The 26,938-nt window shown below is 36.8% G+C and overlaps 1 protein-coding gene across 3 annotated transcripts in view; it reads right to left on the bottom strand.

Moving 5' to 3' along the window:
* SOX6 (SRY-box transcription factor 6) overlaps window positions 1-26,938 on the bottom strand; it is a 640,189-nt gene that overhangs the window by 551,858 nt on the left and 61,393 nt on the right. The window contains exon 1 of one of the 3 annotated variants that reach the window (XM_074230207.1): window positions 10,272-10,326. The exons of the other annotated variants lie outside the window; for them this stretch is intronic. The gene's annotated coding sequence lies outside the window, so the exon portion shown is untranslated. Of the gene's footprint in view, window positions 1-10,271; window positions 10,327-26,938 lie in introns of those variants that run through there. 3 annotated transcript variants of the gene reach the window in all.

Genomic DNA, 26,938 nt, shown 5'->3' with positions numbered 1-26,938 from the left:
GCACCAGACTTGCCTGGGGAGTGTTTGTAGTCAACCATGGACCAGAGCACAGGCAGGGGAGCAGGCAGAGCCTCTCCTAAGACAGTGATACACTATCAAATGCAGATGAGGACAAGCTTATAGATGTGAGTTTTGACAGTGATAAGGAGTTGTATGAATTTGATGATGACTAAAACATTTTTTTCAAATTTTGGTCCCCAAAATTAAGGTATGTCTTATACATGAAGAAATATTATAATAATTATCTAACTGTGTATGTAACCTAGGGCAAGTCACTTAACCCCACTGCCTTGCAAAAAAAAAAGACTTTGGGGACACTGGTATTTCAATCATAATCCTTTCCAAAGAGTCTTAATTTTTTTTATACTATTTTAAGACACATCATTCATTTCTATGATCATTTCAGTCACCCTTTTCTGAATGTTCTCAAATCTGTCCTGTATATGCTGTAGTGTTATAGTGAAAGCTCTTGAAAATGATTAAACTGGAAAATCAGATGATTGTTGTAATGCTGGGATTCGTAACCTTTTTTGTGACCCGGACCTCTTGGGCATTCTGGTGAAATATAAGGATACCTTCTCACAATGAGGTTTTTCACTGCATAATAAAAAAAAAAAACAAAGGAAACCAATTATATTGAAATACAGCTATCAAAATATTTTTAAAAGTTCACAGATTACTGGTTAACAACCCATGCATACATATATCTTATCTAGATTTTAGCAAAGCATTTCACAGCCCCTTGTGCTATTTTTGTGTGGATAAGATGGAGAAATGTTGGCTAAGTGACCATATATTTAGGTACATTAAGAAAATGATCAGGGGCGGCTAGGTGGTGCACTGGATAGAGCACTGGCCCTGGAGTCAGGAGGACCTGAGTTCAAATCCTGCCTCAGACACTTAATAATTACCTAGCTGTGTGGCCTTGGGCAAGCCACTTAACCCCATTTACCTTGCAAAAAAAAACTAAAAAAAATTATCAACTTGCTTAAACTCAAAAGCAGTATGCATGCTATGGAAATACAATGGTTTTAGAGTAGTTCTTCTATTAACTGATATCAGAAAGCTATATGTGCTACAGAAACTTAGGTGAAGAAAAGAACCCATTCCCTCTTTAAAAAAGAGACAGACCAAAAAGATAGCTAGGTCACTAGAGATACAACTGGAAGGGACCTTTTACTAGGTTAACTCCTTGTTTTAAAGATAAAAAATAAAACTCAGGAAAAGGGACTGACTTTTCCAAATTCTCTTAAGTAGTAAGTTGGAAAAGTATCCCTCAGGTTACATGGTTATCAGCTTAGTAGGTTTCAAATATAAGTATTTTTTTGAGTACCTACTGCATGCCAGATATCAGCCTCCACCCAAATATATACAAAATAAATACAAGATAATTTGGAAAAAAAGGCACTAGCAGCTAAGATTAGGAAAGGCTTTATTGAAGTTCTGAGCTGAGTTTAAAATAAAGCAAGAGATTCTAATACATTGGAGTGAGTAGGAAGTATATTCCAGGCTTGGAAAATAGTTTGAGCAAAAGAAGAGATGAAAGATGGAGGATTATACTAGAGAAGTAACAAATAGGCTGCTTATTTCACAGTATAAAATAAAGCTGAAAAGGTGGAATGGAAATAGGGTATTTCAGTGTCAAACAGGAGTTTTCATGGGATTCTAGAAGAGTCAGTGGAGTTTCCTAAACAAGGGAGTGAGATGGTTTGGCCTGTACTCAGGTATATCACTTGGGAGCTGTGTGTAGAATAGATTGTTTAGAGAAAAGACTTGAATTAAGAAGACAAATTAGAGGGCTGTGGCAGGAGTTCAGGCAAAGAGTGAGGCCATGTGAATAGAGAGAGTTCAGAGATGAGAAATATTGTGGAGGTAAAATTCAATTGCCAATATATTGGATATGTAGGATATGGGAAAGTGAAATAGGAAGGATGACTATAAGGCTATTGACATGTAGGATAGTAAGAATGGTGGTACTCTCAAGAAAGATTCAGAAGTTTGAATAGGTTTAGGATAGGATTTGGATAAGGGAGGATAGTGAGCTCTGCTATTGTTCAGAGTGTACAACAAGCATAGAGCTTTGCAGAAAAAAGATTAGGATAGAATATATAGATATGGGAGTCATCTGCACAGAGATACTAATAATATCCAAGGGAGCTGATAAAAAGAAGAAATAATAAAACTTGGTTCATGGGTTCAGGACAGAACCTTGGGATACACCAACAGCTAGGGAGCATGAATCAGATCACAATACAGCAAAGGAAAATGAGGCGTGAACAAACAGGTAGAAAAAAAAAAACAAGAATGAACAGAACAAAAAATTCTGAAAAGAGTATCCACAAAGAGAAAATGGTCAACAGTGTCAAATACTACAGAGAAATAAAGGATGAATATTGAACAAAGCGATATGATATGGCAATTAAGAGATAATTAATAACTTTGGAGAGATCAGGTCAGCCTGAAAAATAAGATGAGTGATCACCTACATGTGTGATTTTCCTCTCTTCTTAACCAATCCAAATCCAAACCATCCTTTCAAGGTCTACCTTCCTCATGAAGTCCATCAACAAGGGATAATGACAAACATAATCAAGTTCAAAGACGACCAACCTGAACAGGAAGTAAATCACAAAATATGTAATGTGAAGAATAGTTGAAGTAGCTGTGAAAGGACAGGTATTTTATAGAGAGGAAAAATCACTGACAGTTGAGAACCATGGAATAGACACAAGAACTTGAAAAATCTGATGCTAGAGACTTACAGACCAGAAAATATTTCAGTTATCTGGAAATTTCACTTATGTAGAATATCTTGAAATATTCTGAGTGATGTTTGATTAGACTATTTAAGTATAGTTCAATACCAAACCTGTATGGTATAATAAAATATATTTAAGATAATTCCAAAAGATTGTAGAATATTCTTCAGCAAAACAAAGAAGACTCTGCTATTTTGGCTTTGTTTTAATGAATACCAGAGTAAACACTATAGAAAAAGTCTATATAAGTGACAGGAGAACAAGTTATAACTACTCCCAGACAGGTCTATTGAAAATACTCCTCCTTTCTCTGCGATTTTTTTTATTTCTTTATTTTATTCTAGCCAGGCATACTTTACTCCCTTAAGCAAGAATGATTCCTTTTTTTTTCAGTTGCCCTTGCCCTCCTTCTAGCATACACACCCTTTTGGAATGCAGCAGCAACTTAACCATTTGTGCAGAAATAAAATGGTCACTACAAAGGAGGTCAAATCCACCAGGTCATTCCTTCTGGGTCACCTCCTTCCTCCATGATCGATAGGCAATGAATTTGACATCATTCCATGTACATTTTAACAGAGCTTTTCATTTTAATTCTCCTGAATCCTACTCAATCACCACTTTAATGAATATTGCCTTCATCGCAATTAATCTCATGCCCGTCTTTCTAAGCTCATTTGGCTACCTCTGCACCCCATTTTGTGCACAGACATCCAAGGGATGAAAGATTTACCAATCTTGTGTCACATCAGAGCTAACCAGAATGAATGACATCTGAGAAAAAGAAAATGTGCAGAAGGATGAAAGATTCAGAATGTGCTAATTGAGAGGGCTGAGCAAAAAGCAGTATGCTTGGCACATTTGCCCTATTCTGTGTATTTGGGAGAAGGCATACTCCTGAAATCACACTACAACCTTGCAGGTAGTTACTTGCCTCCCTATTTGCCAAGAGCCAGGGAAATTCTAAGATTCTGGACCAGCCAAAAGAAATGACTTTATTTATTTCACTTCCTGTGTGATACAGAAGGTAAGTTGAGAGAGAAAGGGAAGCTAAATACCCCTATGTCAAATGGTAAAAGCAAGAAAAGGTGGTCAGTCTTTCATGACATTATGATTTCACTCTTAGGGTCTCTCAAATCTCCTTTCTGGGAGTTCAAAGAGTCTTCAAATTATCATGTATATTGTCACTGGTTTACATGTTGAATCCTACCCTATACTTCACCAAAACAGAATATAAACTTGAGGGCAGGGACTATTTTGTTAATGTCTTTGTATCTCCAGCAGCCTAGCATAGTGCCTGATCAGAAAGAATAGCATAATTGGATTGGATTAGATTTAGATACCCCAATTCTCTTCCTTTAAAACATAACTGCCCTTTATCCTGTGATATTGGAATCTTGTCTTCTGTAAGGAAATGGATCAATTAATCTGGCACTAGTGAACCAATGGTAATGGGCCCATATGTTACTCCTCTCAGGTCAGATGTTTTCATTTAAAATGGCACTTTTTCCATTAACTCCAAGAAGTGTCCAATGATAAGAATGGCAGTATTTCTATGGTATGGTTTGCATATGGTAGGCATTTGGTCAACATCATTAACTGACCAAAGGTGTTCAATAATGGGAGGGAAGGGAAGAGAATAAACATTATATAGCATGTACCATATTCTACCAGACATTAGAAACCCTTTTTACAGTATTATCTCATTTGTTCCTTACAACAACCCTGGAAGGTAGGTATTGTTATTATTACCATTTTGCAGTTGAGGAAACTGAGGAAGGCAAAGGTTAAATGACTTTCCCAGCTTTACACAGCTAGTAAATGTCTGAGGTCTTCCTGACTGAGTTCAGAGCTCTATGTATTGAGGTGCCACCTAACAGTCTCATTAAATATGAGGTACAGAAAAAGAAAATGCTATAAGAACAAATAGCCACAATTTTTGAAAATCAGTTTACTGTGCATAGTGGGGCAACTCTTTTAAAAGAAGTATTCATAAACAAAAATAATATGCACTAATAATCTAAAGGCACAGGGTGGGGGGCTCTTGTTATAAGGGCAGAACAACACAAAGTTCTATCCCCTGGGTTGATCTTAGTTTGGAACCAAGACATGACCTCATATTGTACACTGTGGGGCAACGGAGATATATCAGGCCAGAACCGTGCCACTACTACTGTGGATTCTATTAAATTCTGTCCTTTCCAGAGTCCTTTCTCTCACAATGTTTCATTTACACTCACAAACTGCCAATGAGGAACATCAGAGAGTCATTCATGAAACCAAATAGACTTTCTTTCCAGAGGACTAGCATGAGGCAAATAGAGTTTCATGGGTCATTGTTACCAAAGATGTCATTAACTGGCAACAAGTCCTTTGTTAATGAGCTTCTCCACACAAAGAGAGCCTGAGATTGAAAGATAATGTAGAGCCGGAATTAAACAAATTCAGAACTGGCTGAATGACTAGAACCAGACTTGGAGTTTTTTTGTAGCTTTGGAAGGCCCTGTGAGGAAGGACCCTCTCCTCTCCTGATTTCCCTCAGGACTTCTCCTTGACCTCTTTGCTTGCTCCTTTGTTCATCAATATTGATCAACATGTTGAGCAATGCCTTGCAGAAAAGTATAAATGGAATACATCTATTGCACAGATGACCCAAACTTGGGAGGGGAAATAAAAACACCCTTTGTTTACAGATTCAAGATTCAAAAATAGTTGGAGTCATATCAAAAAAGAAGAAATTCAATAGAGACAGATGTAAATGAGTTCAAATAAACTCATGTTTACAAATACATTATGGGGCTAGCATATTAGACAATTACCATTGGCTACAACATCTTCAGTTGTGTCCAACTCTTCATGACCCCATTTGGAATTTTCTTGGCAGAGTTACTGGAATGGGTTTTCATTTCCTTCTCCAGCTCATTCAGTAGATGATGAAATTGAGACAAAAGGGGTTAAGTGACTTCTCCAGAATCATACAGCTAGAAGTGTTTGAGACCAGATTCAGACTCAGGAAGATGAATCTTCTTGACTCCAGATCCTATACTCTATCCACTGTGCCACCTAGTTGCCCATATTAGATAGTAGTCATCTGAAAAAGATGTTGGTATTTTCATAGACCACAAGCTTCAGATGAATCTGCACCAGAGTCTGGCAACCAAGAAAGTCAATGTGACCTTCATAAGGCATGTCAATCCCCAATGCTCTTATCAGGTTTGGACATCACATTTTAGGAAGAGCATTGTTAACTTGGAAAGTAGCCAAAGGAGAGAAGCCAACATGGTGAAGGACCCTGAAATCATGCCATGTGAGATTTGGTTGAAGGACCTGGAAATGCTAAGCTGGGGAAGGGTGAGGTGCAGAGGAATGCACATGATGGCAGCTGTCATGGGAAAGAGACTAGATTAGTTCTCCTTGATCCAAAGGGGTAAAACTAGGAGCAAGATATAGAAGCTCCAAAGAGGCAAATTTAGGTTTGATGCCAGGAAATACGTCTTAACACAGCTCCCCTCAAAGTTGAAATGGTATGACCCTCACTGCCACCCCCCCACCTCTTAATGGAGGGCTCTAAAGAAAGGTTAACTAATGACTTATCAGGTAAGTTATCAAAGGATTATTTTCAGGTATGAGTTAGACTAGATGGCTAGCAAGGTCCCTTCCAATTCTTACATTCTGTGATTTTGTGATTTTGTTTACCTCTAGGCCTATAATTAAAGAATACCTCTACTACTTGGCAGAACGTGCTAGAGCATGCATATCACAGGCTTAGCCTCCAAGCATTATGGGCCACCTCCTTTCACAATCAGAGCGAGCCTTGTCAAAGTCCTAAATGAATTTGTCCTACTACTCATTAGAATTTAATTCCTCAATAGAATGTAAGTTCCTTATGAGTAGAGATTGTCTCTTTCTTTGAATGCATGTCCCTATAAGGCTTCATCCCTATTCTAACAAACTATCGTACACAGTAGGTGCCACAGAGGATTATACATAAATATATATGTAAATATATAAACTATCTATGTAATTATATGAGAAAGAGATATTAACCTAGATACAGAAGCAAATTTTGATCCTAATGAGGCCAAAAACTGGGGAGATGATAATAGGACCAAGGAGAAAGGGTAATGAGAGGAAAACGTTAAACTTCCCAGGAAACCTCTATCTATACTATACTGGACAAACATAGTAAGTAGGAATGTCCCTTGTTCCTTCTTACACCTTACACCCTTGTTATATCTTCTTGGTGTGCAAAGACATTTGTGTCATGGGGGTATATATGTATGTATGTATATGTGGATAACCTGGACTCTTGCCTGAGTTTTTATTTTAACTTTAAAAATGTTTTTAATAGTCTGTTCCTCTGTGACAAAAGCACATGTTGCTATGGATGCTGATGATTATAGGTCTGTGGAGTTTACCACAGCCTCAGTCACCAGGGCTCCCACCCAGAGTGTCATCCTCAGGAACCATCTGGTGTTCCTTCTGCATAATTACCAAAATATTGACTTGGCACATGTACTCTAGAAAAATTTAAGCCAGGTTTAAAAGGGGGGGGGGGGTTCCAGCCCAGATGAAACAGAATTGTCATTCATCAAAAGTTTGTTTAAAAGAGATTTTTCATAATGGAGGCCTGTCGGCTGCAGCTCCTGAGTTCTTCTTCACATAACTCTGGAGAAGCGAATCGAGTGCCAGCCAAGCAGATGTTCCCCTCACCTCAACAGACTGGACGGTTGTTCCCAGCCTGGTTCTTGACTCCTGTCTGCCCTGATGAATCAGAGCAAGGTGACTAATGACAAGAACCACCACAAGTAGCTGACATGTGAAGCTCCCCTGGCCTTGTGGTGTTTGCTCAGAAAGCAGGCTGTTAAGCTCCCTCAATTTAAAAGCACTAGAGCTGGCCTTAATGCAAAGTAACATTCAGGGTGAGCCCTCTGCATCATAATTTCTCCCTAATTGTTTTTCCTAAAGCAGATGGGTAAGCCATCTGACACATGGCAAACACAAGGGAGGAGCCTCGGCTTGGGCTATCCCCTCGGAGAGCACTTCTGAGGGCACTTGGGGTATTGGAGTCATTGGAGTGTATTCATGAGGAAGGGAAGAGCCAGGACAGAATATGGCACAGCAGAATAGAACTATGAAATACTCATAATGTAAGAAACCAAAAGAGAAACCTTTATTTTTCTCCCCTAAACTTCTAATGAACAAATTCTTGACTAAGGTCCTGAGCAACTCTTGACCATCCACATCAACCCCAACCATCTCCTTAGAAAACCAAGGCTTAGCCATACAAAGAAATCAGATGAACATTAAATAAAAGTTAACAGTGGTAAATGGCAGTCAAGCAAAGATTCTATTTTTTAGCAACTAGGTATACCTTGAGACATTAGTAGCAAGTCTTATTTACCATAAAGGATAACAAAGTGATCCCAGTCTACTCAGAAGTGTAACGTTACCAGAATCCGAAATACAGTTACTATATTATCTTATGCTGAATACTTAGTCATTAGATCTGATCTTATATTTAGGTTAGAGCAGATGGACATGTTTACATGATGAAACCAAAAGTTCCAAGTCCTCCCCCTACCCCACTTGCCCTACAGTTCTACCATTAGAGTAGGTGTAGATACAACACTGTTTCCAAGAAACCCTGTTAAAATACTAAAATACAAGTGCGCTACCTAAAAATTATATATATATATATATATATACATATATATATATATATATACACAAACCCACAAGTTCCTATTATGACAAGATCATGGATTAGCTTATTTTCTTATCTGGAAATGTAGGAAAGGTACATAACAGCTCATATTTATATAGCATTTTCAATTTTACAAAATATTTTCCCCCAAAAAAATCATTATTTCCTATTTTACAGATGAAAAACTTAGGCTCTGATAGGTAAGGTAATTAGCCCAAAGTCACATGGCCATCAAGTACTAAATCAATGATTAGAACACAAATCTCTTCACTCCAAACCAAACATTCTTTCCACTACAATGCATTTCCTTCTTAATGGGAGGAGAGGAGAAAGTGGAGGTCAAAATTATACAACACACCTTCAGTGGAGCAGACCCAGGTGGGAGTACTCTATAATTCGGAGTTAGGGAACAGCCAGTAGGGAAAGTCTACTAAGAGAAATATTAAAGAGAAAACAAAGGAACAACAAAGACAAACTCCATCTCCTTCACAACTTTATCTGGGAAGATATTTTAATATCTTTTAAGATATATTCTGAGATTTTCATTAATAGAATACATTAGGGAGATAATGTTAATAGGAAATAAAATTACCAAAACCAATGATAAAATATTCAACTATTCACTTCTTACTGGAAGAGGTGATTGACTCAAAGTGCAGAATAAAACATATTTTTGGACTCAGCCAACATCAGAATTTATTGTGCATATCTAGGCATATTTGTTACAAAACTGCTTTTGGGTTTTTTCCCAATCTGAGACTCTGAGACTTCAGTTTATGCTTCTATAAAATTTAAGGAAAAGGACTAGATGATCTTTGAAGGTCCTTTCCGGCTTGACATCTATGAGCTCAAGACCACCTTCATTTTGTTAATGAAGTTCCCAACATCCAAACTGGGGATTGAAAGTCAGTAAATATAACCCATATCCAAATTAACCTACTCCAGTGCCAAATTAACCTACTTAGTGCCTTTTGTAAGGGAGTAAGTACACTAAGCACTGGAGATACAAAGACAAAAATACAATTGCCTTCAAACAATTAAAGGAATAGATGGTAATGGAGGAAATTGGAGGCACAGTGCCTAAAGTCAATGGACTTCTTATCAAAATAAAAATTTTAAATACATAAAATAAAATAAATGAAATTACAAATGAAACCAGTAATATAGAAATGCAATTATAAAAAAAAAAATTTTGGCAAGGCAATGGGTTAGTGATTTGCACAAGGTTACACACCTTTATCAAAATATTTTTAAACAAGTTCATGTTCCCCCAGTTGTGAGCTGCTGGATTTGAGAGTTCAGGAGATGGCCCATTAATTGGACCTTGGGTCAAACTAAGAATTCTAAGAGATCCAAGAACAACCATTCCCCCTTTACTGCCTTCTTAGTTCAAGTCAAAAAAGGTAGGGACAAGGAACAGTAGAAAAAAGTCAAAATAACTCTAATACCTATTAACATATGACTGATATCAGGCAAAGATTCTCTGAAAACCTAAGTGATGAGTAAGTAATTCAAAGGAAGAAACAAAGGAGTAGGAAGAGATGAGACAGACATGATAGAAAGCACTTTTGTCAGAGGTAACCTTGGACTAGGAGAAAATAAATCAGAAAAATTCCATGTACTCCAATAGGTAGAAAAATATGACTGAAAACACCATGGAATAAGGTTAGCAAGTGGCAGTGGCAAAGAGAAACAAGCATTCTGGTAATCTAATACACAGAAGTGGCCTTGTATTTTAAAAAAGCCTAAAGTTAGAGTGAAAATTAAGGACAAACAAAACAAAACATCTCACCCCTACTACTTACTATCTATATGACTTTGGGGAAGTCATTTCACTTCTGTGGGCCCCAGTTTTCTCCTCTGTAAAATGAAAAAGGTCAGGTTAAATAATCTTTAAGGTGCCATACTGCTCTGAAGTTCTGATCTGGCAGTCTACTTCCCAAAAGATAACCTAGGCTATGACTGATGGCTGATGGACCAGGCAGAGGGTTTTTTTTTTAATATTTATTCTCATTTTGTACAAGTAGTGGTTTTTTTACATTAATAAAATATTCTTGTTTAAGAGTAAATGAAATACCCCCTCCAGCCCATAAATATAAACTTGCTTGAGCGATCAAGTAAAGGGGAGAGAAAAAAATTAAAATTAAAAAAAATAATAGTAATACTTGTAGGTAATGGCCAGGTGGCACAATGGACGGAGCACCAGCCCTGGACCCGGGTGCTCCTGGCTCAGGCAGAGGGTTAAAAGGAAGTTAAAGTTTCAAGATTTTTATTCTCCCCCTTCCCCCAAACAAGAAAAAAATTACAGTTGGGAAAGGACCCTGTCATCACAGAAAATTAATCACAAGAAAATGAGTTCTTCCCCAATTGATAAATAGCCAAAACATATGGATAGGTGGTTTCTGGAGAAAAAAAAAATCAAAGTTATCCATAGCCATAAAAATAGTTCCAAAGAACTAATAATTAGAGAAATCAAATAAAAACAACTCTAAGACAATACCTCACATCACGTTGGCTAACAGTATTTAATAAAAGAAAAATTATAAATACTGCAGGAGCTATCAAAACAGGTCCACTTTGGTGAAAAGTCCATTCTGGAAAGCAATTTGAAACTATGCCCCCCAAACCATTAAACTATGCACCCTCTTTGACTCAGCAATTCCTCTACTAGTTCTATATCCCAAATTTATTAAAGAAAGAGAGAAAAGACCATATTGAGAGAAATATTTATAGCAATCCTTTCTGTGGTGGCAAAGAATTGGAAATTGAGGGGTTACCCATCAAATAGAGAATGGCTGAACAAGTTATGTTGCATGAATATGAGGGAATACAGTTTTACTGTAAGATATGAAGATGGAGATGGCTTCAGAGGGGGGAAAAAACCTGGGGAGACCTAAAGTAAAATGAATGAAACTAATTCAATGGCAACAACATTATAAAGATCTTTGAAAGACTTAAGAACTCTGATCAATGCAATCAGAATGTAGATTGAAACATTTTCTTCTCTTTTTTCCCTTTTTTTTTTACATGGCTATTATGGGATTTGGTTATCTTGCCTTCTCATTAGGTGGGTGGAAAGGGAGAGAGAGAAAAGTCAAGACTGACAAATAAAATTGAATTTAAGAAAAAAAAAGAAAAACATCACAAAGCAGAAGTAACAAATATACCTATAATTTGAAAGCAGAAGGGAAAGTGAAATGGAAGACGAAAGAGTGTTGGGAAAGGAGAAAAGTACTGAGAGAGAAGAGAAAAAATGTGGCAGACAACTCCATAATGTTATAGAATTCCTAACCAGAATGAAAACTGGGACTAAAACATAGTATTCACTGAAAAGTTGAAATGTCCTGGTAGTCACAAAGGATCAACACACAAGTTCAGATCCAAACTTGATGCTTTCCCATTCAAAGACATACAATAGCTGAGTACTTACTATATGACAAGCATGGTTCTGTCATGGACACCCAGGGTTGGAGTTGGTAGCACCAAACCAAGACTCTTTCTTAATATAGGAATGGAAGCAAAAAAAAAAAAGAAAGTCTGTAATAGACATATATTAACAAATTGCCCATCCACCCACCCCTGCCCATGACAAACTGTGGTGATTTTGTTTTTTTAGCTATTTAAATGACTCAGAGTCAGTCTGAAAGGAACATCAGGATATTTTATGAAGAGTCATGGGATCTAAAGGGGGTAGGGACCTATTAAATGATCTACTCCAATCCTCAGATATTACAGATAAGAAGTTGCAAAGATAGGAAATGACTTCCCAAGATGACAATTATGGCAGACAAATTAGTTTTGAATCCATCTTCCCTGGATCCAATCCTTGTGTGATTGCTACTCTGTCATTCAATTGCATTGAATCTGTATCAGACAAGGAAGAAAAGGTCAGTCCCTTTAACTAAACCCCCTCCCAGGAAAGGCATGGGTTCTTTTCTCATTCTCTATATCAATAAGGATCATGGGATCACAGAATTTGAGCTAGGAGAGACTTTAGAGATCATTTAGTCCAACCCCTTCATTTTTCAAATGAGGAAACTAAGGTTCAATTTCTTGTCCAAGGTCAAACAGGTATCAAGCCAGGAACTGAGTCCAGGACTCCTGACCTCAAGGAAGGCACTACTTATACTACATCTCACTTCCTCTCCACTTGTGTGATCTTAGACAAATAACTTAAATCTCCCTGTTCTCTCTCAGTTTCCCTGTTCATCAAATAGGCTTGATGATAATAACTGCTGTCTATGTCCTGGGGGTGGTTATATGGAGATAATGAGATAGTAGATAGAAGAGTGCCATACCACTGTAAGGTACCGTCATTCAATCTACTGCTGGGCCTCCTGTAATGTTGTAAAATCCAAGAAGGGTCAAGTACAACAGGCAATTAGGTGGCAGAGTAGAGTGTTGGACTTAAAACCAGGAAGATCTGAATTCAAATCCCATCTCAGACTGGACAAGTCATTTAACTTCTCTAAAATTCAATTTTCTCATCTGTGAGAGTGGGGATAACAATAAGTAACTATGTCACTGAGTCATTGTGAGGAACAAGTGAGATAACATATGAACAATGCTTTGCAAACCTTAAAGCACCATATAATATTAATATTGCATAGTTTCTATGATCCTTACAGATGACACCAACAACATGGAAAATAGTTCTCAATGCTGCCATCATAGGTAAAAAATGACATACAAGGAAATCATCAATCCAAATACCACATCATTCTCACTTCCAAAGATGGTTCAATATGCAGACAAACCAAACCCAGGAAAATCACAAGGAGAGTAAGAATATGAATACCTCCACCAGATAGGAAGCACTACACTTTATTATTTTAAATGACCTTCCTAAAATCCACCCTGTGGTATGCAGTGCCACATGATGAGAGGAAATCATTGGTCCACAGTCATATAAAGGGTAGACCCAGGCCCCAGACCCAGATCTTCAGTCTCCAAGCCCAACACGCTACAGTAAGTTGCCTCTGGAAACCTATGAAGCTTTGCTTCAACCAAAGAAGGCTATGTCTCCCTGGTCTTCCTGGATTTCCATTCACCACTAGTGGTTTTCCAAGAACACAAACAAGACTGTTCAAATAAATTGTCCTTGTTTCCCTGGCTTTACTAAAGTACAACACTGTTCCTTCCTATCCCTCAATTTTCAAGACCAAACTATGTGGATGTCATTGGAAAACTATTCCTAGAACATGCTTCATGAACAAATACTAATGTCCTTCAAGAGTGGGACAAGCATGGGACAAGAAAACAAATTCATCATGGTGGCAATCAACTTATCTGTAAATGCTTATTTGTTTTGAATTTAACAATCAATACATACACCAACATTTCAATATTCAAAGAACAATAAAGGGCTATATGGGAATCCATAGACTTAAGAAAAGTTTGTTTCATGTAGAATATATCTATGTATAACTTAACAAAGATAATAATGTAATTGTTCTATTTGTTTCTGTCCACTTCATTTCATTTTCTTTTCTTCTGTGCATATTTTAAATGTTGAATTGATACTTGTGTTGAGATCACCACTCTTTAAACTCCCATCCATCCCTTTAAATAGAAGCACTTCCTTATAATATGGTTAGCCAAGAAAAGCCATGTCCCATATTGGACCTATCTGAGAACACATGTCTCATGCTTCTCTATCACTTACAATGTACTTTCTTTCTTGTGTTTATTGTTATTGTTCCCCTACACCATGGTCCAGTCATAATAGCCTGCTTGTTTCTCCTCAGAAACAATGTCCCACTTCCCTTTTCTGTTCCTTTGTACAGTTGTCTTTCATACTCATAATATATATCATCCTCACCTCCATCTCTAATCTCCCTAGTTGCTAATTTCCTCCACCCTCCTTAAATATGATGTTGTATATATATATATACATACATACATATAAACATGTATGTAGAGATATATGTATGTATTTATACATATAAACATATTTAATTGTCTTATTTGTGAAGGTATTACTTCACAAATAAAATATAAATGCCTTGAGGGCAAAAACTTTTGGTTTTGTCCCAGCACAGTGTCTGGAAGTAAATAAATAAGTGAACAATTCAAGATCTATTCTTCTCCCCTTTCTAATCATCATTGCCTAAAACCTAGAACACCATTGTGCCTTTTCAAAAGGGCAAAATATTTCCTTGTATTTTCTATTGCTATGCATCTTCCCCATCATTTCTGGTCCGATTTTACCTCCTTTTCTTTGAAATCTTCACTGATCTTCCCCAACCAGAAAAGAATCTCCATCTCCTTGGATTTTTCATTGCATATTTCACAACCCTCTCCTAGGTACTTATCACATTCTAATATTAAATGACCATTCCATTCACTTGTGTGCCTATTTTCTCTCACCTACAGAAAAGCAGACTCAGGAAGGCAGAGACCCTGCTATTCATCTCTGTAGTCCCTACAGTGCATACCACAGTGCATACCACATACATAAAGTATGCATTCAAAAATTATATGCATTGAATTGAACATAAAAAATTCAAAGACAAAGACACTAAAGGAACAAGAAAAAAGAAGGAAACTAAGAAACTGAAGACTAAATGAGACAATAAGGGCTATCCACGTTGTAATGCTGTCAAGGTTCTCCTAGCATCCCTCTAAGTCACTCCAGCACCATATATGTAAAATTTCCATATTTGCAAGGCTGTTCAAAGAATACACCTCCATGCCAAACAAGCCAGAACCCCATGGTATGAACTTTAATGCTTCAGGGAGACACATACTAGGTCAAGAAAGAAGCTTCAGTAGTCAGAGAAATTTTTCTTTCAGGAGCCAAGCAACAATCACCTAGACAGGCCCCACTCAAGGCAACTGTCCTGTTGACCTCTTAGGTACTCAGAGGTCCATAAAAAGTCCTGGAGAACTATCAAGGTGTAACAAAAATCATTATCTGCACATTAGTCAAACTGAAAGGGTTCCTAGCCCAGAAGTTGCTCCTTAGAACCTTATCCTTGCTTGTGTCATAAAAGATATACAGATAAGATGGAGAAGTAGCCTTGGGACTTCCTGAAGATCTCAAGCCACTAACTTTGAACTATGCACTCCCTCACTTCCTCAGAGACTATCAGCAGCACACAGTAGAAGACTCTCTTGGGTACCTCCCCTTGCTCTTTTCCTCCTCCATGGTACTTTTCCCTTGCTTCCCTACCTCCGTATACAGTTCCTTCCCTTAAGCACACTTTACAATGAGGCACAGTTCCCAGTCCTGTAATAATCATCTGTAAGCCAGAGACCCTTTTGTAAGGACTGAGTCTGATCCTTCCTTGGTCACATAAGCCAAGAATTTCATGAAAGAACAGAAGCTCTCTTTCTGTTTTCTGTACTCAGAGAAGAATATAATTCTTAACCTTTACACCTTAGTTTAAGTTTAATGTTCATTACTTAGAATCAAAGATGTAGAGCTGGAAGAGAAAACCTTGGTGATGAACTAGTCCAAATTGCCCATTTTTCCAGTTGAGGAAACTGAGGTCCAGGGAGGTGAAGGAATCTACTCAATATCATCTCAAGTACAAAATACTAGAGTCAGGACTGGAACCCAGATTTCTGACTCCAAATTCTGTATTCTTTGCACTATTCCAACTCCTGGAAAAACAGGCCTGGGAGTAGAAAAGAAAACAGATATAAAGGACAAAAAAGAGGGCATGAGTGTGAGAAAGCCAACAATAAAAATCCAGAGGGGTATGAAGGAAGATTTTTTTTAATGGGCAATGGGAGAAGAACTGGGATTATACATCCTCACTCCTCCAGAGTGCTTTATGGAAAAGACTAGCCCTCGGGGAAAACATTTCAGATTCTGATTTCACAGGCTCAAGAAAAACAGCAGGGTGTTGCCCTTTCCTTTAAAAAGTTTACACCCAGTTTTGGGGGAGCTGACAAAATACCATCTTACTCTAACACACTGTGTACTCACTCCCCTGCCTTTTTGGGATTGGCGGATTATTCGCTTATGGGCAGCAAGTGCTTTCTAAAAATCTATGAAAAAACACCATTTCTGCTCTGCACCTGGTTAGACTCCTTTCAACACATTTAAGGAGTCATTTTTCGTCTGAGTCATGTCTTTGGGGCTCCCTCCAGTCTATGGTTTACTCTCTCTGCCAACTTCCATTGCACTTCTAATTCTAGTTGATATATTAAATATATAGCAATGCAACACCTACTGTGTTGGGTTTAGGTTTTTTGTTTGCTTAAAAAAATCAAAGATTCAAAGCTGAGTCTATGTCTAATTAGACTGGGGGGGGGGGGGGAAGGGGACTTTCTAACCACCAGGTAAGTGAGAATAAAAGCTGTAGAGCAGTCACAGGATGGATTACACTTGCCTCAGTGAACTGGAAAAGCTTAGTAAGCCTCTGAGCCAGTCGGCCAGACCACATTTGGAGGCAAGGATTCCAAAACGCCCCCAAACTCCACACTTGCTTGCAGAGGCAGCAATTTCAGAAAAGACAGAATGGCCCTGAGTGGTCAGCCCACTGCTTCTGACTAAGTCTTGTTCACAAGGACTCCATGCTGTTTCCTTTATATATTTATGAAGCCCCTGCTTAAACATTGCTTAATTAAAATACAAGGTAGGAAAACAAAACAGGGAAATCCTAGAAGGACAGCAGACAGAAAACTGGGACCTCATAGCAAAGTACGCATTTCTTCTTTTCCCACATTGTTGTGGGGATGTACATATACATCTTGACCGATATCCCTGCCTAGCTACTGGCTTATCCCCTGAAATGATGAAGCTATTTTTAACCAAGTTTACTGTGGGTATTCAGAATTGCAAGTCAATCATATGGTAAATTAAACCAGAATAGAATCAATTGATCCATAAATGATCAGGTTACAGTGAGCCATATCAGTCTCAGGAAATTATTGTGTTGTCCATATTTAGGCATTAGTATGTTTTACTGGTTGACACTAAAACCAGAACTACAGTTTCACTGGACCCTTTGATAAAAACACAAACAAAAACAAATACACACACACACACACACACACACACATCAAGATGGAAGAATTTCACCTCCATGGTGTTTACCCACATGTCTGTATACAATCTATTACAGATACACAAATAAAATATTTATGTATATTTATCATATTCATACACAAAAAATTTTAAATCATAAATGATCATAAATTAGAGTAGCAGACATGCCTATAAAATAAATTACCATAACGTCTCATTTATTTGTAGATCCCAAACTATGAATTTTTGCACCTGGAACAAGAGAGGTAGGTAGTAGCTCATTCACCCTGGATATAGTTCTGTGGGGTGTTATGGGGAAATGACACAGGTGGGAAAGAAGAGAAATCATTCTGGGCTGTCAGTTTAGGACAAGGAAAGGATTGTTCAGAGGATAGTACTCTTGGCACCCTTTAAATTTCATACTCTAGGTTAAAGCCCCAGTTATCCCACCTTAGTTAGAGTCTAGTCATTTGTACCTCCATAATTCAGACAGTATGATAAGGAAAACATGGTCTGAGCTAAAGGGAATGTTAAAAAGATAAATAAGAAATAGTGCTAGTCCTTATTGAGCTAGGAGTCTAGTAGACGAAATGTGAAATATATACAAATATGACACAAGAAAAATGCAGGATTCGATATTTTCAAAGAGGTGCAAGCAAAGTACTATGTTAAGGTTGAAGGTCAAAAAGTGACCAACTAGGGGAGTCAGGGAAGGTTTGAATAGGATTTAAAGGATGTATAGGAATTCAAAAGGTAGAACTGAGAGGTCCTTGAAGACTTCCCTTTGGGAAGAGCATCAGCAAAGGCAGAGGGGAAGAAGAAAACAGAGCATGTTTGGGAGATCAGCAAGTAGGGTCCTTGTCTGAAGCATAAAGTAAACAGCAGGAAATCATAAGATAAGATGGAACAGTACCAGAATGTGGAAGGCCTTGAATGCCAAGCAAAGAAGTTTAAACTTGTCAATTTGTTTAAAAGCAAACTCCTCATCTTTCCTTATAAATCATCTTCTTATTTCCATTGTTAACACAAAAATATTTTAAATCATTTAAATTCAAAAGATTAATCATCTTTATCTCTTTCCTCTCCTTCACCAGCAGCATTCAATTAATAGCCAGATTATCTACAAAACCTGGGGAACTCTCCCTTCTCCCATTCATCTAGGCTCTAACATAAACCTAATTATTAGTTTCATTGTCTTGTCTCTCTCCTTATCTTGTCCATAATATTCACATTGATATCAAAGTAACTTTCCTAATTCACAAGCTGATCATATCACTTTTCCCCTTAAAAGCACTGAATGAATTCATCCCTCTGATTAAGAGAATAGTATACAAATTCTTCTGCCTATTAAACCCTTCTGTAATCTGGGTCCAACCTTCCTGTCAGGTCTTCTTTCTCCCATTACGTTGCTTGAAGCATTCTACCTTCCATATCATCTAGCTCCTTCTGGTTTTCCTCTTGCCTTCCCTACTGACAATGGCTATCCCCCAAACCTACAAATCCTACCAAACCTATTCCTCATCTGTCTCTTTCAGAATCCTTTTCCTCCAAAATTCAAGTCAGGTACTACTTTTTTAGTATGGTTTTTCCATAGTATATCTTAGTAAATATATCTTAGTATATCACTTAGTGTATCTTAGATAGTAAATAGTAAGTTTTTAAAAGCAGAAACTTTTTTTTTCACTTTATATTACTAGCTACAGTTCCTGCTGCAGTGACTTTAACATAGTAGGTGCTTGATTAATATTAGCTGCATTGCAACTGATCTTTATTGGGTAGACTATAACGAACCATACATACATACATACAAACATCATAATAGAGTTCCTAATCTTTAAAATGATTAAATAACTTGAGAGAACAAACTTTTTTTTAGTTTTTTTGCAAGGCAATGGGGTTAAGTGACTTGTCCAAGGCCACACAGCTAGGTAATTAATACGTGTCTGAGTCCGGATTTGAACTCGGGGATTCCTGACTCCAGGGTCGGTGCTCTATCCACTGTGCCACCTAGCTGCCCCCGAGAACAAACTTTTAGATTAATTATTTACATAAAAATAAATGATGTACTGATCACCAAATACTCTTATCAGTTCTTCAAAACAGATATCCTAGAATCTATTCAATATAAGATTATAAAAGCCTCTTTCTATTGTCTTAAGACAATATTCATTTTGTTGTAGCTTTCATTTTGTAACAAAGTTCATTAATTGTGCAACTCAGGGATGAAATCTGCATCTCATTGGTTCTGTTATTTAATATGAATGCTGTTAAAGGACATGATTTATGGCATTTAAAGTATTTACTTATGACAGCAACAGTTTTATTATGTAAAAAATCAATTAACATATTCTTTTACCTTCAAAAAAGTGAAATCTCCAAACTTTAGAAAGTCAAAGTCTGGAAAGTACCTGATTGGGGATCTTTCTTTCTTTTTTTTTTTTTTTTTGGAGAGGGGGAGCTTTCTCTTAAAGATAGAAAAGTGGGAATATCAAAAGGAGTCAGACTCTTCACATACTCCTTTGAAAGAAAAACCAAACCTGAAGAAAAGGAAGAAAACAGAAATCAACCAAAATAGAGAATTAACAAAGTAAATAAAAGCATTTATATATGTATATATATATATATGCATGTAGATTAGATATAGATATAGATATTTTAATAATGTGGATAAGCTGAATCATCCAAAAACCAGAAGCAATGAAAATATAAAAAGGACTAATGCAAGATAAGCAAGAGATGCTCTCCAATAAATAAATAACACATTCAAAGAATTTAAATAAGAGCTGATGAGGGCCAGAAAATCATAAGACAAAAATAAAAGAGATAGCATGATACAATAGAAAGAAAACTGGATTTGAACTCAAAGGACCTAGGTTCAAATCTCAGTTCTGCTACTAGTTACCATCTGTCTGACCTTAAACATAACCTCTCTATACCTCATCATCTATAAAAAGGGCAGGGACAGGGGTTGAACTGAATGAACCATGCTTCCCCCCAACTCTAACTCTATGACCCATGTGAAGAGGGGAGGGGAACTCAATTTAGAATTAAAAGATGTGGACAAAAAACCAAAAGTAAATAGTGAAAACACTAGAAGTCTTCAAACAGAAGTGAATGAGCACTTAATCACTTATCAATGATGTTGTGGATAGCATTCACACGTTTTGATAAGAGTTGGAATAGATGGTATCTAAATTTCCTTCCAAATCTCTGCTTCTCTTTTTTCATAAAAATAATCAATATGGAAACTAAAGAGAAAGCAAAAAAATCCAGTTTTATTATAGAAGAAAATTGAATCACATGCAATACAAAACTCCTAGAAATATAGCCACCCCCCCAAAAAAATAAACCATAAGGGCTTTTTTTGAGATATTCAGGTTCAAAGCTGGAGAATAGATCATCATGCAGCATCCTCATAATTACTGAAATCCAAGAAAATTTGCTAAAATAAAATAATCTATTTGAGGGTAAAGCAAAACTTCCCTGAATAAGAAAAAACTAAACAGTAAAATATAATTAGGAAAAATCCCTGGGCCTCCAACATTAAAGAATTCAAAATTTAGCTCACCAATGCACACATTAGTCAAGTTTTATTTTGTCATTATAGGGACAAGAAAAAAAACCCTTTAAGCTGCCAAAACAAATACAGAAATATCTCTTTTAAAGAAAACAAAAGCATATTTCAGGATAACAAAAGATGAATTTAAGAAATTAGAATATAATAGAAAAAAGCTAAAAGCAGATATGTTTAAAATGCTCATATAGTACATCATGGTACTCATGTATAGGATCAATCCAAAGACATAGCCACCACAACAGTTGTTTTGAGAAGACAAGTATTGGTCATTATCACATTGTACTCTAAGGTGGGTCATGTTTTCATAGCCTGTAAGTAGTAACTAGTATCTAAGATAGTAACTAGTATCTATCTATATCTATCTATCTATATCTATATCTATATCTATATCTATATCTATCATCTACATCTATATCTATATCTATACCTACATCCATATCCATATCCATATATATATCTATATGCATATATATATACATATATAAGTGCTTTTATTTACTTTGTCAATTCTCTATTTTGGTTGATTTCTATTTTCTTTCTTCAGGTTTGGTTTTTCTTTCAAAGGAATATGTGAAGAGTCTGACTCCTTTTGATATTCCCATTTTTCTCTCTTTAAGAGAAAGCTCCCCTCTCCAAAAAACAATTGTATAGCATAAAGAGCTAGAAATTGTTGAATATTAGAGCTGGAATGCACAAAGATATAATTTGATATAGCTTGGCTGCTTTACAGATAAAGAAATAAAGGTTAGAGAGGAAATTAATTGCTCAAGGTCACAAAAATAATTTTTGTGACAGAGCTGAGACTAGCAAATGGAATATCAGAACCTGAGAGGGACCTTTGAATAGGAAATATAAGATGTCAGGGCTATAATCAGTCTCAGAAATCATCTAGTCTAGTCTTCTCAATTTAGAGAAGAAGACACTTCACCTACAGAGATAATGTGAATTGTCTCCAGTCACAGAATTTCATCTAGCCCAGGCCAGAGAAGAAAAGGCAGTCTTGCCACTGGATAAGAAATATGAAAGAATGAATGGATGAAGGATTTATTAAGCACTTGCTAAGTACCAAGTCATGCTAATAATATATAATTCTGCTTCTATTTGATATGTCTTAAATAGACTAGAAGGAAAAAATCCAAGACCGCATTAAATTCAGTCATGTCTTCCATATAATAGGTGCTTAACAATTATTTATTGAAGAAATGATTTAATATAGCAAGACTCCTTTATATACAGGAACTGACAAACTCATTCTTGGAAGTTAAATAAAAATGTCTGTGTACTCACAAAAAGCCTAGGAGAACAACAACTAAAAGAGACTCAGCATAGCATTTTTCAGATATCTCTAAAGCCAAGGATGAATAATATATCTGACATTAAGAAAATAGATAGGTTTATGTAATAAACCTCATGAAAATGGCAAGGGCAACATAGGTGAAACTGGTGAACAATTTTAGGCTATTAGCACACGCCTTTTCAAAAGCTGGGAAATACATGGAACATCATGGTTTTCAGGGTCTAAGTGAATGCACTGAATTGGTCTCTAAAAGCCCTCCTTTGCATTTGTTTCTCTCTCTGTGAGTCACCTTTCACTAAAAATTAAATTTGACCAATGGCTGATTCGGTCTGCCTTTGTGCCATCATCATTAAGTCCCAACACAGGTAAATGGGATGAAAGACCAAAGGGCACAACTTTAAATATTTTATTTATTATGAGTCTTCCTGACTCCAGACCCAGCATTCTGCCCAGTGTACCACCCGTTCCTCTCAATACGATAAGAATATGATGGTTATCAAAATATTTGAAGGGATATCTTATGGAAGAAGAATCAGATTAATTCTCTTTGGTTACCAATGAAAAATATTAAGAACAGTAGCTCTAAGATATAGAGAGGTTGATTTTGATTGAGTGCAGGAAAAGATGCTTAAAAACCAATAAATACATTTCTTAAAGACTCTCTAATAATTAAAGGCATCTAATATTTATTATTTAATTTATTCAATGAATTTGATTAACTATCATAAAACAAACAGTTAACTACCAAATACATTGGTCCCCGAAGACGTGAGTAATATCATTTAAAATTCTGGTGAACACAAACACTAAATGTTATGTTTGAGTTAATATAGACTGGGCTACTTTGGTAGAGCTAAATGGACATGTGTTCCACACTTAAAGATAACAAGCTATCCACACCTTAGGTTATGATATCTGTGAATGGTCATGACCCAAAGCACCCAACTTTCTGGTGATGAACTCTTCACACTTTGGAGTAGCTCAGAATCATCCCTGAATTCACTCTACATTAAATCTGTTTAATTTAGGAGAGTCTACTAAGCATTTGCACTCTGCTAGCCTGATCTTAAAGATTTCAAGATTACCTCCAAACCAGGAAGAGATATCAGAGGGCATGAGTGAAAACAATACCATCTTAGAGATGGACTCAAGGCAGCTTGGTGGTGCAGTAGATAGAGTACCAGCCCTGGAGTCAGGAGGACCTGAGTTCAAATCCAGCCTCAGACACTTAATAATTATCTAGCTGTTGGACCTTGAGCAAGTCACTTACCCCATTGCCTTAAGTAAAAGAGAGAGAGAGAGAGAGAGAGAGAGAGAGATCCAAACCTATGCCCCTATCCTTCATCCAAGAAGATGTCAATCTTACTAATGTCACATGACATTAGGAAGGCAAGATGCTAAGACAGTCATTTTACCCATCATATATAATGTCACCTAACAGTCATAAAACTAGTCAAGCAGGGGGTTTCTTGACAAAGATACTGGAGTGGTTTGCCATTTCCTCCTCCAACTTATTTTACAGATGAAGAAATTGAGGCAAACATGATGATGTGATTTGCTCAGGGTTACATAACTAATAAGTGTCTAGGGCTAGATTTGAACTCATCAAGATGAGTCTTCCTGACTCCAGGCCCAGTACACTACCCAATTTGCTAACCATCCCTCCCAATATGATATGAATAGCATAGTTATCAAACTTTTTGAAGGGATATCTTGTGGAAGAAGAATTTTATTAGTTCCATTTGGTTACCAAAGACAAAATTAAGAGCAGTAGCTCTAAAATATGGAGAGTTAGATTTTGAATGAATGTCAGAAAAAGATGGCTTTAAGTCAATAAATTCATTTCTTAAAGACTTCCTAATAATTAGAGGCATCTTATAGTTAAATGGGTTGTTACCACAGGGAGTAGACTTCCCCAATCTCCAATGGAAGGCCAAATGGATACTTGCCAATTGTTGCATAAGCGATTCCAACAAAGTCATTGAAGTGTCTTCCAGCTCTAATTTTTGACACCCTGAAAAATAACTTCTATCAAAGTTGATTTTACCTCAATTTTTAAATACATCTGTATTGTGCTAGACAGACAGATATAGTGAAGCCTTTGTGCTCCTATCAATGCAAATCAACTGTTCTTCAACTTATAGTCTTAGAGGAATGTCTTGGGAACTGAGAGATTCACACTGAACATAGTTCTTCTTGTCTCTCCATCCCCTTCGCCATGATACTTCTCTCTCCATTGTTGAAAGTACCTCTAAGTTTCATTATAAAATTAGTTGGAGTTCATCTATTCTCTTTTTATTTCATTTTGGATTTTTCCTCAATGATATCTTTATACCTTCTGGCATATAGGTCACCACTCTCTGCAGCCTACATGGGACCTCTAGAGGCAATGGAGGTGGATTGGTCATGTGGCAAGAATGAAGGATAAGGGGAAGCTAGGTGGTGCAGTGGATAGAATACCAGCCCTGGAGTCAGGAGGACCTGAGTTCAAATGGGGCCTCAGACACTTAATAATTGCTTAGCTGTATGATCCTTGGGTAAGTCACTTAACCCCATTGTCTTAAAATAAAATTTTCTAAAAAATGAAGGATAAAACTTGGACACATTGAGTGCTCATCTGACACCTAGGAAAGTATAAAAAGACAAGAAAGTAAGTCCTTCAACATATTAAATGGGTTCTTTGTGTAGGAGCTATGCAAGAACTTTGGCAAGAATCACATACATGAAAAAGGCCTAAATGTCTTCCAGTCCAGACCAGTAATAATAGCCAACATTAAAAGAATATTTACCATTGTGCTAGCCACTATGCTAAGCACTTTTAAATTATTATCAAACTTGATCTTCACAACAATCCCAGGAAGTAGGAGCTATTATTATCCCCATTGTACAAATGAGGAAATCAAGGCAAGCAGAGTTTAAATGATTTGCCCAGGGTCACACAGCTGATGAATAAAGCTGCCCCAGACTAGTGAAAGGAATACTAAAACAATGAGATTCCAGACCTACTCACATACTGACATATAATCTACTCTGATTCTATGAACACCAAGTTTGTTTAAAAACAAAAACAAAAAAAAGACCCTAGGAGCCTTGGAGTCTGAAGACCTGAGAACCAAACACAGGTCTGTCTCCTAATGTGTGATTCTTTTCAAGTCACTTGACTTTGTTCAGTCTCAGTTTCCTCAGCTATATAATAGAGAAAATTAACACCTTTGCTCCTTATCTTAGAGAGTAGTTTAATCAATTGATACTTGAATATCTATCAAGGACTGAATGAACATAAGCAGTTGTTTCTGCCATCTAATAGAATTATGAATTCTTATAACTGAAAGAGACTTAGAGATGGTAGAGTCTAACCCTTCATGGTGCAAATGAGGAAACTAAAGACCTGAGAAATTAAATTTCTTCAACAATCATGCAGGATGTGAGTATCAAAGGTCGTATTTAAACTCAGGGCTCTTTCAACTGTGCTATGTTGTCACTTTTTACAAGCCAAGTCAAATGGAGAAAGACAAATTGAAAAACCAAGTTCTAAATAGGTGTGCAAGCACAAAACATATGCCAAAGGCTGGCAGATTGAAAACAAAAACATGGGACCAAAAGATACTGTCTCTTATAAACAGGAATAATATGATAAACATAAGGAATTGCAAATACATCATTGGATTGGACCAGCAGTCATTATCTCTCTCCTCAGCTTCAGAAGCATTATGCCAAACAACAAACACTTACTGAGACTGAAATTATATAAGAACCTGCTATAGGAATCATATACAATAAAAAGATAAATCAAATACCTGTCACCCAACAACTTAGCATCTATCTGGAAAGACAAGACAAGGTCATGATGGCAGATATGAGGAGATGACTACATTCACCCATCATTGCAGCTGAGGCATCAGTCATCATAATGCTTTCAAGTTTCTTTCCTGTACTAGAAACTAGAAAGTCTTCCACCTCTCCAAGGAAAGAGGTCAATAGTAACTTTTGTCAATGCATACCAGAGCAGGCTCATATATACAGTCACAGTTGTGAGCACACAAGCACTTGAGAGGAAGGAAATTATGTAAACTTTCTGAACCTCTATCTCTTCCTTTCTAAAATGAGGATAATCCATAGCTGCACTTACCTCACAGTGCTGTTGTGGAAAAAAAAAAAAGGATTTCATTAACTTGAGCCATAAAGAACCATGGCAATGAACACCATGCCTTGAATGTACTCTTTCCTCAACTGTGCCTCTTGTAATCCCTAGCTTCCTTCCAAGTTCAGCTCAGAAGCCACCATTTTTGCCTTGAAAGGCTTAGAAAGGCCTAGATAAGGAGATGATCCCACCAAACTTAATTTGCTTTCTATTTACTGTGTATCATTTTGAAGGTACTCATGCATGTAGTAAGTGATTAACAAATGCTGATTGATGATATAATATAAATGTTGTCTCTCTCCTTCCCCATCCTCCCACTAAATGTAAGTTGCTTTTGTTCCCATTTTTTGTCTTTGAATTTCTGGCATCTAGCTTAATGTTCTATAAATACCTGTTGAATTGAATATGAACTATCATAAAAACCCTATGATGATGATGATAAATCATTCATTCATATACACTTTCTCCTTATGACTA

This window comes from Macrotis lagotis, chromosome 3, assembly GCF_037893015.1.
Source record: "Macrotis lagotis isolate mMagLag1 chromosome 3, bilby.v1.9.chrom.fasta, whole genome shotgun sequence".
NCBI classification, from domain to species: Eukaryota; Metazoa; Chordata; class Mammalia; order Peramelemorphia; family Peramelidae; genus Macrotis; species Macrotis lagotis.
This window is presented reverse-complemented; position numbering and strand designations above follow the sequence as displayed.